The sequence below is a fragment of the Sus scrofa genome, chromosome 14, assembly GCF_054392235.1.
Source record: "Sus scrofa isolate SSC_HxYL_T2T_F1_AM1 chromosome 14, Sscrofa_HxYL_maternal_Yorkshire_Landrace_v2.0, whole genome shotgun sequence".
NCBI lineage: Eukaryota > Metazoa > Chordata > Mammalia > Artiodactyla > Suidae > Sus > Sus scrofa.
In genome coordinates, this window is record NC_139396.1 from 114018616 (window position 1) to 114035058 (window position 16443).

Genomic DNA, 16443 nt, shown 5'->3' on the forward strand with positions numbered 1-16443 from the left:
ACTTTATTTCTGGTTTACATTTCTTTGATTTCTGCCCTGATCTTTTATTTTTCTTTTATTTGATTTGGGTTTAATATGTTTTTCTCTCTCTAATTTCTTAAGGCACAAGCTGATGCCATATATTTGAATTTTTTTTTATTATAGATCTATAGTGCTATAAATTTCTTCCTGGGTACTGTTTTAGTACATTCCTACAAATTTTACTATGTAGTGGGTCTTTTTTGTTTAGTTAAAACTACTTTATAATTTCACTTTAGATTTCTCTTTTCACCATGGTTTATTTAGAAGTGTGCTATTTGGTTTCCAAAAGTTTGAGGACTTTCCAGGTTTTTTAATTGACTTCTAATTTAATATATTATGGTCAAGGAACATATTTTGCACAATTCAAATGATTTTTAAGTTTATAGACACTTATCTTATAGCCAAAATATGATCTTACTTGGTAAATATCCTGAGTGTACTGGAAGAGAATATATATATTCTGTAATTGTTGGGAGGAATATGTTAATTAGTTCAAATTGGTTAATAGTGCTGTTGAATTTTCTAAAAACTTATTGATTTTCTCTCTTAAGGCTATCTTATTGATGATCTAACAGCTATTGAGAAAGGGAGTATATGGAAATCTCTCGACTATTAACAGTTGATTTCTTCTTGAAATTCTCCCAGTTTTTGCTTCATATATTTTGAGGTTCTCTTATTATATGCACAAAAATTTAGAATTGTTATGTTCTTTTTATAAACTGACCCCTTTTCATTTTGAAATTACCTTCTTTATCTGGTAGTATTTGTTGCTTTGAAGTCTACTTAGTCTTATATGAATATAGCTACTCCAGATTTCCTTTGATTAGTGTTATTAGAATAGTATATTTTCCCTTTTTTCATTTATTCATATCTTTATATTTAAAGTAGGTTTTATTTAGGTAGCACAGTCAACTTGCTTTGTTATACAATCTGATAATGTCTTCTTTTTAACTGAGGTATTTAGCCCTTTTCTATTTAATGTGGCTATTGACTTGGTTAGGTTAAAATCTATCATCTTGATATCCCGTGTTTTATTTTTTCTATCTGTTTTTTATTCCACTTTTTTCCTGCCTCCTTTTGGATTAATTGAACATTTTGTGAGTGCATTTTATCTCCCTCATTACCTTACTATACCCTTTTTCTTTTTTATTTTAATGGTTTCTTTATGGTTTGTAGCAGACATCTTTAACTTTTCTTTCTTTTTTATTTTTTTAGCATTATTTTTTAGCATGATTTTTATTTTTATTTTTATTTTATTTTTATTTTTTTAGCATTATTTTTAGCATGATTTTTATTTTTTTCCATTATAGCTGGTTTACAGTGTTCTGTCAATTTTCTACTGTACACCATGGTCACCCAGTTACACATACATGTATACATTCTTTTTTCTCACATTATCAGGCCCCATCATAAGTGACTAGACATAGTTTCCAGGGCTACACAGCAGGATCTCATTGCTAATCCATTCCAAAGGCAAAAGTTTGCATCTATTAACACCAAGCTTTCTTTTTTAAATTTGCTAAAAGGGTAAATCTTAATGTGTGCTCTCACTACCCCCCTCAAAATGGTTAACTATGTGAGATAATGGATATGTTAATTGACTGTAGTAATGACTTTGCAATGTGTATAGATAGATAGATAAATAGATAGAAAGAATAATAGATTACATCATCAGGTTGTCTACCTTTTAAAAAAGTCACGTTGTATAACCTAAATATATGTAATTTGGTTTTCAAAAACTTGAGGACTTTCCAGGATTTTGTCAATCATACCTCAAAAAAGCTGAAAAAATATAAATTACATTAAATTTAATTAAATATTATTAAAAAGCAGCTGTGCCTACCTCTCAGCACCCTAGTTATTGCCCAGAGGGAAAAGGCAACCCCTCTGAGAAGCTGGAGCCAATGACTTGACCCACGTTGTCAGTTTTTCTCTGTCACAGAGGAAGGAACTGATTCACCAGCTCACAGGTGAGAATGGGTCAGTTTTGCCCTGGAAATAGCTAACATTGCTAAGCATGTATTCATTTATTCAACAAATATTTACTGAGTGACTGCCATGTATTAGGCATTCTTCTAACCATGAGTGTGCAGTCTTGACTAGTCATCTCTGTTCATGATAGTTGTCATATTGCACGACATTCTAGGAAAAATAATTGTATTAAGGGGACTTCTCCTGTGTCTAGGACCATTGAGTTAGGGTACCCCTCCTTCTAGAAGATACTGGATCTAATCAGATACTGGATCAGACCCCGTCTCTGAGCCAGCAAACCACCTGTGGCACACTCAGTGGATGTCTTGCAGGGACCACAGATGCAGAATTTGCAAAGTGAAACTCGTTCTCCTTCCCTTCCCTGAAAACCTGCTTCTCCTGGATGGGTGTCACCTAAGGTGATAAGGCCCCTCATGCAGCCCCCAAAGCAGGCACCAGGTTGCCATCTCTCACTCCCCTATCTTGCATCCTTTACTTAATCTAAGCCTCCAAATCCTAGTTCTAAACTTACATGGAATCTATTGCTCTTCGCTTTCCTACCACCACCCTGGATCAAGCCACCTTATTAGGTCAGCTGCTTATGTTGCTTTTCCTGGCCTCCCTCTATTCCCTCATCCCCTCTCAATACGGAATCCAAATGAGATCTGCTTGACTGTCAGGCTGGCTACATGACTCCTCAAATTCCTCAACACTCATAGCACTCAACACCAAAATGAGTGAATATTATTGTATGTAATTTTTTAAGTAAATTGGGGGGGGGGGAAGTCTACTAGATTTTGAGCACTGGGTGACCCCAAGAGGGGCAGCTTCGAGGAATGGCAGGTAGGGGGAGAGATGCCATTTCCATGGTGAGGGAAGTTTGGGGTATGGTAAAAATCCAGGCTCCCAGGCTCCCCGACTGGAAGCTTTCCCTTTGGCTTATTACACTGACATGACCAGGGAAAGCTTTGGCGTGCCCCCTGTTCAGCTCCATCTCCTGCCTGCTCCACTCAAGCCCTCCAGCCTTCCTGATGGGCCCCAACACACCATTCATGTTCTGCACACAGGGCCCTGCACTCCTCCCTACCACCACTTCACATGGCTCCTCAGAAGCCTTCCCCAGTCACCCCTAAAATGTACCCCTCCCTCCATCACTCTCTACCATGTCACAATGCCTTATCCTTGTCACACCACTCTGTCACTCTCTGAAATCATTTGATATCTCTGCTACCTGGTTTATTATCTAGCTTCTGCACTAATAGGAAAGCTCCCAGAGATTGGGAATACGTGAGTCTTATGGCTCACCATAACCTGGGTGCCTAGAACACTGCTGAGCACATATTAGGTGCTCAATAATTTTTTAAAATTTTTGTTGCTATTATAAAATTCAAACAGCTAGATTTTCAAAACCAAACCACAGATTTCATTTGGAGTTTCTAGTGGCCATGACAAAATAGGAAAATAAAGTGATTGTTTTATCCATGAAGTAAAAACATAAAAACTCTTGAGGGCAAGACAAGATTATCAGAGAACTTGTTTTGCCCAGATCATCATTGTGGCCTCATTGAGTAACATAGAAGAAAATAATCTTTAATATTATTTTTGGACTGAATAAATAAATCCCATGCAGTTATTTATTCTTTAATTCTTTCACGTAAGCCAAAGTCAAAAGACCAAAGAACAGCCACAGGGCAGGAATTATTCCTAATTCAGTCTCAAATCCAATAGAAAAATTCCTGCATTAACTTAAGTATGGATGATCCTCTCCTTTTCATTTTAGAGGCACGCATTTAATTAGTGCTTCCAAAGTGCTAACCTCAGTAACTCTCTGAAATATGTCTTGCATACCCATTTTTCAGATGAGGAAACTGAGGTTCACAGCCTACTCAGATTCCAGAGCTGATAGGTGATGAAGACAAGGCTTGAACTGAGGTCTGTTTAACTGTCTAGAACAGGGGTTGGCAAACTATGCCAGAACACCCGATCTGCTTGCTGCCTGTTTTTGTAAATAAATCTTTGTGGGGACCCAACACACTTATCTAGATGTATCATCTATGGTTGCTTTCACACTGCAGTAGCAGACTTGAGTAGTTCCATATGGTCTGCAAAACTGCAAATGTTATGGCCTTTCATAAATAAGTTTGCCAACCCCTGCTCTGGACTTTGTGCTCATCCCTTTCATCAGTCTACCACCTTAGCAAATATGTCTCCGTTTATCTGTTGCTCTGAAGGAAAAAAAAAAGCTTCGTATAAAAATAGAAAGAAGAAAATGTATATGGGAGCTATAAGTATAAATTATTTTGTTACTAAAAACATCAAAGAAGAATGTTTTGTAAACACATCTTCTGGGGAAGACGTTTTCATCTTTTTTTCAGGGAGGAGAAGGGTCCTGGCTCCTTCCCAAACCATTTAACTGAAATGGAATACATAAAAAATATTTTAAAATACCTTCAATAAGATCATGGCAGAACAGTATATGCCACAAATCACAGGGGCAGCTCTGGGTTTGAACTCTGTGGCTTCAAAGGAAGCAGAAGTAAATGAAGCTGTTGATATTTATGAGGATAACACCAGTCTTCAGTGGGTAACTTAAATGTAACTGTATTTAATCGAATTAAGTTCAGCAAACATATCAAAATTAATTGGTATTTAAGACATCGTCCCAATTAATCTATTTTTCACTTCCTCTATGTATTTCTGGGAGAGATGACAGTAAATTCAAGTGACACCCCAGAATTGTACAGGGAGTTTCACTTAGGAGGAGGACCTTCATCTCATCTTTACTTTCACAATGTTCTTGACAGCAAAGGGATAATGATGATGATGATGATTGTCAAGACTCATGCAGCTGGGTCTGTCTGTTTGTGTGCCTCTAAGAAGACAGGAAGCAGAGGAGCCCATCGGGGGTGGCCTGTCTCCAGAGCAGATGCTCCCCACACAGTCACACTCAGCAAGGATGTGTATAGAAAGTGTGAGGCTATTGATTAGAATCTGGGTTAAAAAACACTTCTCCAGGGCTCCATGTAAAGACCAGGTCAGGAAGTGGCTTGGTGGTGTGGGGCTAATCCCACTGCATTTGGATGTTGTGGATGAAACGGAATGGGCTCCAGTGTCCTGTCACCTGGTGGTGGAGAGCATAGGCTGCAATGTGAGGCACCCCTGAAGGGTCAGATCCAGGCTAGAGGCTTCTAGGCAAGTCATTTAAACTCTGAACCTCAGTGTTTACATCTGTAAAATGGAGTTAGTTTCTTCCTCTGAGAGTTACTGTGAGAATTCAGTACATCATGTAAACTGTCTAACCCAAAGGAAGCAAATAACAATTACTCATTATTTTTATCTTAAAGCTATTTCATTATGTTGATGGTCTTTATGTAGTGAACACCACATTATATTAAAATATGAGATATTCATTTTTTTTGTCTTTTTGCTATTTTTGGGGGCCACTCCCGTGGCATATGGAGGTTCCCAGGCTAGGGGTCTAATCGGAGCTGTAGCCACTGGCCTACGCCAGAGCCACAGCAACGTGGGATCCGAGCCACGTCTGCAAACTACACCACAGCTCACGGCAATGCCGGATCGTTAACCCACTGAGCAGGGGCAGGGATCGAACCCGCAACCTCATGGCTCCTAGTCGGATTCGTTAACCGCTGCGCCACGACGGGAACTCCGAGATAGTCATTTTTATAGTAAATATTCTTTAGGCAACTATGTGCAAAATTTGGAACTAGTTCTAAGTTATGGAAAAAGTGATGATACCTAAGTCGTATCTTCAGAGAAGTGGCAACATAGAAAAGAATATAGATGCTTGCAACTGCCTAAAATAATGAAAATAGCAACAATTAATAACCCAGGGCCTCAATACATGCCAGTTCCTGTGGTACATGGGCTATATAAACTATTCTACAGTGTGCAGTGTACACACTTAGAGTTTTAAACCTTACAACAATCATCAAGTTAACCACTGTTCTTATAGATGAAGACACTGAGATTTGACAGGCCAAATAACTTACCCAGGGTCACCTAGCAAGCATAGGCAGAAGTAGAACCGGGACTGAGTTTTGTCACAAGACTGAGTAGAGCAGAGGCATCTGGAAATTCTTGTGCCACCAGTGTAGGAAGAACATCACAGACTCAGGGTCTCTGATGGTTCCTGAGATCTGTCAGCTTTATCCAAGTCTCCTCCAGTCCCTCACTGTCCCCCAGGGTGGGTACAGACAGAGCTTCAATCTGGCTGTAGTCCAGTGATACTGAACACACAGTGAGGTTAATCCTCTGGCGTAGGACCCTCAGTCATTGTGTACCAGCTCCGACAGTGGGTCTCCTGGGAACTGAACCTCAGCCTGGGGGCCCAGGGAGGTGAGGCCAGGCACAAATATGTCATGGTCTCAGCTGGGCCTCCTTGCCTGAAGGACTTCTCTGGGCTGAAAGAGTAAACTCCTTTTCTTCATTTGGGGAGATATATCTCAGCCTCCCAGTGGTCACTTTGAGAAGTCCCATTCATTAAGCTGTTCCATGTCACTATCAAGGAGAAGGAGTAGATTTTTGTCTCTTAAAAAGGACTAAATGATATCCACTTGGATTCAGAGAATCATGACACCAGAGGTGTTTTAGCAATGGCTCAGAGTGTCTGACCTAATACAGGCCTTCTTTCCTCTGCTCGGATGCTCAGTACTTGCTTTACAAAGCAGGTACCCCCTTTTGGACACTTTGAGTCATTAGAACATCTCTGTATTTCAAGCCCAATATTTCCTTCCTATGAATTCTGCCCTCCTGGTCTGTCTGAGTGGTCACTTTCAGTCCTGCATGAGAGTCTTCAGAGATGGAGACTATGTCTTAGTGAAGTCTTCCAGGATCAATAACTCAATTTCCTTTACGAATTCCTCCAATGAGAAGGTGTCTATTCCTGGATTGTTCATGGGTCTTCAAGGTTCTTGGAGCTGAGCCAGATAAAGAAGGTCTGCCAGTTGTTCTTTCTTTGCCACAGGGTTGTTCTTTCTTTGCCACAGGATGTCCTGGCTCCCTACTATGTGCTTAACTAGAGCCACAAAGTATGTCCTTAGTTGCTATCTCTGCCTAGCTAGAGTTCTTCTATATTATATTTATGAAATGGATTTCTGGAATGAAACTTAAGAAGCTTCTGTTTACTCCTAAGCAGCGTTACATAGTTGGTCTTAGCTCAATTTACCATTTTTCAAATTTATTTTAAATCATAAATCTGACTTCCATCATCACATATACCTTCATAGCCTAGGTAATTAAAATGTTAGATAAATGTCTTCCATGGTGTCACTCAACCCACTGATCAAATGTTAAAAAGGATAAATTTAATGGCAGAGCTCTGTGGCCATCCACTAGAGACAACTCCAGCTGACAAAGAGCCAATATTTAACATTCTTAGATCTAACTGTCCCTTAACCAACTACAGCTAAACTGAAAATCCATTAGATCCAAGATGGTTTCAAATGACCTCAGAGAGCCAGACTTGCCTTCATCCCAGTGTTTCCTGTCCACAGCATGGAAGCCTCAAGATTCTCATCCCAATTTTTTAGATCCACTGTTCTAGGTCAGTCTTCACGTTGCTAACCCAGAGTCTAACTTGGACTCTCAGCCCAGCATATAGACCCAAAGCCCTGCAATTCTGACCAGGCCCTCCTGGAACAGCTTCCTCAAGCAGGCATTTTCACTGTTGTTTCTAATCTTGCTATAAGAGGCATACAATTTCTCTCCAGTTTCCCCTGGCAGACTCTTAAGAAAATCAGTATGTGTGTGTGTGTGTGTGTGTGTGTAAAGTATATGAAGCCAGAAGGCCTAAATTCCCCCCACTAAGTGAGACTCCTCCCATCCTTCTTTTCATAGCTAATTTACACAATTTCTCTCGTTTCCCCTGGCAGACTCTTAAGAAAATCAATGTGTGTGTGTGTGTGTGTGTGTGTCTATGTGTCTGTGTGTGTGCATCTGTGAGTGTGTGTGTGTGTGTGTGTGTGTAAAGTATATGAAGCCAGAGGCCTGAATTCCCCCCACTAAGCAGGACTCCTCCCATCCTTCTTTTCATAGCTAATTTACACAATTTCTCTCCAGTTTCCCCTGGCAGACTCTTAAGAAAATTGGTGTGTGTGTAAAGTATATGAAGCCAGAAGGCCTGAATTCCCCCCACTAAGTGGGGCTCCTCCCATCCTTCTTTTCATAGCTAATTTACACAATTTCTCTCCAGTTTCCCCTGGCAGACTCTTAAGAAAATCAGTGTGTGTGCGTCTGTGAGTGTGTGTGTGTGTCTATGTGTCTGTGTGTGTGCGTCTGTGAGTGTGTGTGTGTGTGTGTGTGTGTTTAGTATATGAAGCCAGAGGCCTGAATTCCCCCCACTAAGCAGGACTCCTCCCATCCTTCTTTTCATAGCTAATTTAGTTAAGTGTTTAAACAATGTAAATCTGGCAGCTCCCCTCCGTCAAAGCTGCAGGATTGAGGACAGCTGCCGCCCAGCTACCAGCCCTCCAATCCAACCTCCACCAGCTTTCCTGAAATAGCAAGGCCAGCTTCCGTCTCTGCTTCCCTGGAATAACCCGGGGGAAGGATACTCCATTTCCTACGCCCAGACCCTGTTATTTATTACCACCCCAGGAGTCCATATTTGGAGAAAAAATATCACCACCATGTGAAATGAAATCATGTGCTTGCAAATAACTGATGTAAGTGTTTAAATTCAAAGGAGAGCTCAATGAGATTGTGTATGTATGTAAATAGCCATCCATTTCTCAGAAGGAGAATATGTAAACTCAACTCCATTCCCTCAGGGGCAGGGTGACCCAGGAAAGGACAAGTGGGGCTCTGGCAACCTCAGGGATCCTGGGGAGCTTTTTTCTTCTTCTTGACCACCTTTGATTCACTTGGATGAGAAGAGCCAGGTTGTTCAACTCTCAAAAATACAAGGTCACTGCCAAGTTGGTAGTTAGAATGAAGCCCATGCAGCATGTTGGAGGAACTATTTCCATGTTTTTTCTCAATTATCTACTTACTTAAAATAATCTACTCATCTTGCACCAGGTTATTTAACTTTTAAGCATGGATTACTCCTGTCCAGACCATATGTGGTCTCTTCATTTTATACTCCTGAAGGCCATACAGAGCTTCAGTGGTTTTCCCTCCTAAATATATGTTGGCTATACCTTCTGCAATAAATGCATTCCAGAAAAGTCACATGAAACCCTAATCTGGTTTGCAAAACACTAACAATGTTCAGTATATAAGGTCCCTTGAGTTAGTTTGTGCAGTGAAGAATCACTTTATAAATCACTTTGTAATCACTCTATAAAGGATCACATGTGCTCCTGCAATGTTTCTCAAATTGAGACATGCGTTCCCGGGTTACACAGCTTATGTTTCCAAAGCACCTTAGGCTATGCAATAAAAATAGCTCTCTCTGAAATGCTGCGGTTCTAGAATGAGTCATTCTCTTATTCCACGACAGCAGTCCACTGAAGTGTACAAGTCAGAAATCTGAGGTGGGAGTGAGAATGAGTAAAGTCATTATCCTCATGTTGGAAATGGAAACTATTTGCTCCATGGACACTAACTAGATTTTAGTTCCATCAATGACTGAAGGGTCAACAGTAGCCATCTAGATGAAGAATCAGAGCTTGGGAGCCATTCGCAACAGGTCAAAGCCCGGTTTCTCTTCTTTTCCTTTAACTGCACCGCAATGAGCTCTCCTGACCTCCCATCCATGTCATATGCAGGAAGATGTGCCCATTGCAAGCTCCCTGTCACTATTTTATGATGACAATAACCATCATTATGAGAATCTCTCAACAGCACTGAGTGATCTATGAGACAAGCAAAAACCCAGGTCCATTGATAAACTTTTATTTGCTACAATCTACCAAGATGTTCTGCATAATGAATCTGCAGAAATGTTCTAAGTATATTTTGAAAAGTTATCTCCTTTTCCATTTTAAAGACACAAATAAGCTACGTTGTTTGAACCCTCTACATACTTACTCATTTTTGTCCGCTTGGTTTGTCCTAACAGAAGTACATCAAAATCGTCTACTACAATAGCACTTCTCTTCCTCTTGTTGTGTTGCTAAAAACTTTTGATTACTACAGTTGATGTTTTTACATTCACCATAGAAGTGTGCAACCTGTTATAACTTCATTGTGGATTTTTTCTTTTAGTGGAATAAATTAACACTTGTCCCACCTTGTCTCCTATTCATGTTCCACTTTTGTAAAGCTTTTGTTTGGATGTGTCTGTCATACCTTTGCACATCGCCTCATTTTTATTATTTTCAGATTAATTGGGTATACTAATGCAATATTTAGATTTTACTCTTAACCCAGTATAAAAGTCTGTGATTCAAAAAGAGAGTTTATCCCAATAACTTTATTAAAGAGATTTACATGCTTAGTTTTATTTTATTTTATTTTGCTTTTTAGGGCCACACCAGCGGCATATGGAGGCTCACAGTCTAGGGGTCTAATTAGAGCTGTAGCAGCCAACCTACGCAACAACCATAGCAACACCAGATCCAAGCCGAGTCTGCAACCTACACCACAGCTCACAGCAATATGGGATCCTTAATCCACTGAGCAAGGCCAGGCATCGAACCCACAACCTCATGGTTCCTAGTCGGATTTGTTTCTGCTGTGCCAAGATGGGAACTCCCCACTACCTTTTTTTTAACTTGAGTTTTCCCTTGTGATTTTGAAGGTCATATCTATTTTTAGCCTATTAGTAGTGAATTTAATACATTTAATAAAAATGTATTGAAATCTGTTTTCTCTAATTTTCATTATCAAAAATAGAGCAATGTCAATTGGTTATTGCCTGTGTAATATGAGAAATTTCCTTTTACTTCTTGTCATCCCACATTTTAACTGACAACCCCATTTGGGTCACATTCTTTTTTTTCCCTCACAATTGTGTAGACAGTTTCATCTTCGCGTTGCAGAGGAGAAGTGGGACGCAAGCTTTATCCTCATGGATTCTCACTGCATATGTTTTTACTCTTGAAGTTAAAATAAATTATCAAGACAAGTCTAGGCATTAAAAACATTTCACTAATTTTGTCTGCTTTTCAGAAAACTCAAGTCTTTCTTTGGCTCAGGAAAACTTCCCCCAAATAGTGATTTAATAATGGCTCCACTTGTATAGGTTCTTTTCCTAAAATTCCTAATATTTAAATATTAAACATATCTCTTATCCATGTTTTTTTAATATATTCTCACATTCATTTCATGTCTTTACCTTCCTTCTCTGAGTTTTGTGATGTCAAAGTTGACTTCTGTTCCATCGAACTTGTTTTCTGCAGGATCCTTTTTGCTGTCCACTTATTCCATTTCAATATGAAATGAACATTTTTTAAATCTCCATGCTGGTTTCCATAACCTGTTTGTTTTTTTCTTTATGGTTCCCGGCTCAAATTTCATAGAAGAAATGTCCTTTTGAAGTTTTTTGGAAACACAAATCAGGAGTGTTCTCAAAATTTCCCCCATCTCTTATAGAAACTACATTTCATAGAAAAATATTTTCTCTAATTCCTCTGAGTGGTCCCTTCTGTTGAACTGTGCTGTCTTTTTATTTGCCTGGAAATTTTTTTTCTATGTGCTCATCATTACAAAGGGAGTGCAGTATTTGTTTAGATCTGGGGATCAAGATCCCAGTCTGAATCATTGCAACCCAAGGGAAGGAAAAGGAAGAAAAGATAGGTTTAGATGACTAAAGTTTTCTTTGCTGATTCAGCGGCCTAGGGAGCTAGGGAACTTAGAAGTGAGCTTGGATGCAGAGACAGCCCTGCACAGAGCTCTGCATCTCTGCTTAGTGTCTTTCCTTAGTTTTGGAGGGTGTCAAGTGTTTTCTGGGGAGTGTCCTTATTCTTTGCTGAGCACTGGCCAAGGGTCACTCCTGTGCTTGACTTGGGCTCATTGCCCACAACAGGTGTCTTCTGAGGGGTTGGAACCACTGTGGGTTTGTGGACTGAATGGCATAATTTCCATCTGCTGAATCCCTAACTCGCCCCAGTGCCCCTGCCCCACAATGCACTGGCACTACAATGCATTGGAGGGAGTTTTCCAGCCTTTCCTCCTACACTTCCCAGGTAAATTACTCCTTTTTGTGTGAGCAACTGCACATCCTCACAGTACTTATCTAAAAGGAACTCTGGGACATTTTGGACATGAGGCTGTCAGGTTCCCCTACTCTCTACAGCTGACTGACGTGTCCCTGTTTTCAAAATAACTAAACATGTTACCATAAAAGTTGCTGATGATAATCTCTCACATTTCACAGTATACATGTTTTGCTGAATTTTCTTCCTGGAACTGAAAGAGTCCAGTTTTCTTTCCTTGATAACAAATGGTATGTAAAATGCCATACAACCCCATTTTAATTTGGAGGCTGTTCTATGGAATATATTGTCCAGTTTAACAATGAGTTCCATTGTCAGATTTATTCGCAATACAAAAAGCAGCCATAGATTATCAAAACTTGCAAGCTGGTCAGTGTTCTTTCTATAGGTTTCTGGCGGGGTTTTGCAGATAACATTTTGTGTAGGAAGCAATCGTGGCTTCATTCCATGATAGGCAAGTTGCCAGGAAATACTAAATCAAGTGGCAATAGAGTCCCTAAAGAAAGTTGTTCCTGGTTTATGATGATAGTTCCAACAATACTGCTGAACTTTTACACATTGAAATGACCACTGAGTTATGTTTCGCATTATATCAGAGAATAGCCAGCCTGCCAGATCCAACACTGCAGCTGGAATGCAGTAAAGCCCCATTACGTTAACTTCCAAAGTCTGGGAAAAATGATTTCTTATTCCAAAAATCTAAGTACTTGTGTGTTTTCTTCTAGCACACCTCACACCCTGAATCTATGACGGCTTTTTAAAAAGTGGGAAACATCTTAAGTGGGGTTTGAGGTGGGGGTATGGTGGAGGCAGAAATGGCAGGAATGGAGAGGCTGATGACAAGGAAGAAAAGGGAGACTGATCAATAGCGGGAAGTCTCCAAAGGCCAAGGAGGGGTCGGCAATTTTTTTTTTTTTTGAGAGTTTATCAGTTTCAAGAGAAAAGTTCAACAGCCTTATTTTCCAGCTGCTGGAGTGGATCTCAATAGTGTGTGCAGTATGTGTGTATGTGATGGGGGGGGGTATGTGGGAGAGAGAGAGATTTGTGTTCCTATATTTTGTTCCTGGCGCTTTAAGAAAAGCTTAGACCAGCATTATCTGATAGAAATATAATATAAGCTACATATGTATTTTAAATTTTCTAGCTACAACATTTTAAAAAGTAAAAAAAAAAAAAACGGTAAATGATTTAATAATTTATTTAACCCAATATGTCCAAAACATTAGCATTTCAACACATAACATTTATTAATGAAATAGGTTACAATTTTCATACTGGATCTTTGAAATCTGGTGTGTATCAGGTGTGAATTTTATACTCACTCATAGCACACCTCCCTTTGGACCAGCCACTCTTCTGAGTCCCAACAGCCACAGGTACTAGCTTGTGGGATGAGGCAGGCTGGACAATGAAGAACAATCACCCTCTCAGTTCTGACTATCAGCTCTGCTCAAGTCTTTGTGTTTCCCTAAACCTGCATCTCTGCCTCCCTGGGGACCCCAGAACACACCTGTCAAGGCACTGCCCCCCCCAGCAGGTCCTTGAAGAAGGGTGCATGAAGTACTGCTCTTTTGACTATTCCATAAGCCTTCCTTATTCAACGGGTCAAGCAAAACTTTATGATTAGAAAACCAATAACCTAGAACCACATGGTTACAGGCACCCTGGCATATCAGCATTGCAATTGGACTTCTGGGAGAAAACCATTCTTTCTCTCTTGGTCTCCACTGCCCCCTTCCAGTGTTTGACTTGCTATCATTTCCCAACAAATGTTCTCCTTTCCCTCTCTCTGGTTTCCCTTTCCAGATTGAGTGGGATGGTGGCAGCGGGAGGGCGGTGGGCTGCTTGGGGTTTTTTCTGTGTCCTATCCTGGAGAAGACGATTGCAGAGGGGAGGAAGGGAGGGTGAAGCCAGCCTTCACTTTGCTGTTAATCCTGCAGCACAAAGTCTGAAGCTGGATGAGTGCATCTACGTAAAACAAAAGGCAAGGCTGGAGGGACTGCCTGCAATGGTCCTTGAAGCTCTGCAGAGGGGTGGACACATGGATGAAGCTGTCCAGGTGTCAGATATTGCTAGGAACTGTGGGGAAGTGGAAAACACCTTCACCATCCAGGGCATTTCAACTCACTTTTTAACTCTGTTCAGGCCAAATGAAATTGGACAGAGCTCCAGAGTTATTAGATTATGGTTCCTAAAAAAGGCCCTGTTCTCAGGATTCACATCACAATCTGGCAGGAGGTATCTGGAGAAAAGCTGCTTTGCCTCCTGGCTGCCCCTTCTTGGGATCAACTGTCTGGCTCACTTTCATCTTCATGTATGTTGAGAACCACATTACTGACCTTACAACCAATGTCCTGACCTTATAGATACTCAGTCTTGCCTTCTGAAGGCCCTAAAATCCATTCAAAACTGGATCCTCAAATGGGGTGAAATGGAACATGCAGCTTGGAATCATGGGGCAGTTTGATACGTCTGTACCTGTCAGTGGCTGCCTTTCCCCAAGGCCCTAGGCCATAGACATGCTACAGCCCAAGAATTTGGAGGCTTAAATCCACCAGCTCTGCCCAGAAGTCCAGAGGGGAGCACTGAAGTTCCACCCAGTGCTGACCACACCTCTTCTTAAGAGGTTAGACCCTACCCTATACTTCCAGCAAAGTGCTAGACAGGTCAGGTAGAACAAGAACATCATTATATTTCCATTCCACCTGCATTTATTGGAAACTTCTCTTTCCCAACTACTGGAACAGATTTCTCCTTGGAAATGACACCAGCTTGGATCTTGCCTGCATCTGCCACACCTATTCCCAGCTTCCTCTTCCTCCTGGCCATGGCCCCAAAACACTGCCCTGCCAAGTTGCACAGGTAATGACCCCCTTTTTTTTCATGTATTTCTTCTTCTTGGGAGGAAATAAGCTAGAGTGAGGAAAGGCAGGGCTTTTGAGTCTGAGATATCTGGTTTTGAATTTTGGCCCCAAGATTTAATAATTCTCTGATCTTGGGCAAGTTAATTGAAATATTTGAGCCTCAATTATTTTTACCATTTAAATGTGATCAGTCCTTTTTCATAAGCTTGTCAGGAAGATCAGAAAAGATAGTGCTCCTACGATATTTAGTACATAATAGACATTCTGAATGCATTGGCTAGTGCTATCAATGAGCCAGCACTTTGCCCACATTGTGACTACCATCTCTTCTTCCCTATTCCCTGTTCTCAATCACTGTTCAGGGTCTATTGACCCCATCAATAATGTCCACAGCGTGGGTCCCACAAATTGCTATTTTTCATTGGTCTCCTATAGACTCTCTAGCAATATCCTATCCATACCCGACTCCCTTGGTATCTTCTCTGCCTGTGGTCAGGACCCATTTCATCCTTCACAGGTTCCTCCCTGTGTTCTTCCAAGAAGCCACAGCCCATGCACTGGATGTCTGGATCAGGGAGGGACATGAGCCTCAATCATCAGGAGGGCCAGAAAGAAATGAGGAAATAGTCCAGTTCTTGATTTCCAACACAGCATAAACCACTATGGAGATAAAAAGAGCTTCTCTAAATACAGGCTGGATAGATATGCCAGCAGTTCACTGCCATGATCTTTCCAGGGTTGCATCTTAATGGATACAATGTTTTTGGAAAGTCAGTCATATCTGAGCCATCTAATAAGAGCAACCATTGAATACTATTCTTGTATCTACCTAGAGTCTATTCTAGAGCTCATCCGTTTTAGGTTACAGGTCAGTGTCTCAGGGTGAATGATGCTAGCTCCTATAATTAACCCTAATATCTCTGTCACTTGACTCAAAGGTTTATTTCTCACACAATATTTGATGTGGGTCAGGCAGCCCCCTCCATCTTGACAGTGGCCTCCAAAGTCCCAGCAGGAGGGAAAGAGGAAGCGCAAAGACCTGTTCATCCAAGAAGAGACCCTGGTCACTTCTGCTCACAGTTCATTGTTCAGAACATCTGACTCGCTGCCAGGAACCTGGGAAATGTGGGAAGTATGTGAAATATTGATGAACAGGGCTCTGCTCTAGTGTGTGTGTTTGTGTGTATGTGGGGGTGCATGGGTGCTTATGGGCTGCTGGTGCATGTACCTATGTATGTGTGCCCATGCCTTTTACATTCCTAAGTGTCCTAGCCCTGCTCCTCCGCATCCTTCTAATCCTTTGAGGAACTTGTGAGAGGCCATCCTCCCACAGTGTCTTACACAAAATAAGTTCTTTATCATTTCAATGCAGTACAGCTCCCTCAGATTCTGATGAATGTCTCTTATATTAATGATAAAAATACATCAACTCTCCTCAAAGTTGTAGGTATTATGCTAATAAGCAA

General features: G+C 40.8%; 1 protein-coding gene across 7 annotated transcripts in view; it reads right to left on the bottom strand.

Moving 5' to 3' along the window:
• Window positions 1–16443, bottom strand: part of LOC102167823 (uncharacterized) — a 770457-nt gene that overhangs the window by 417756 nt on the left and 336258 nt on the right. The window contains exon 7 of one of the 7 annotated variants that reach the window (XR_014827524.1): window positions 13296–15637. The exons of the other annotated variants lie outside the window; for them this stretch is intronic. The gene's annotated coding sequence lies outside the window, so the exon portion shown is untranslated. Of the gene's footprint in view, window positions 1–13295; window positions 15638–16443 lie in introns of those variants that run through there. 7 annotated transcript variants of the gene reach the window in all.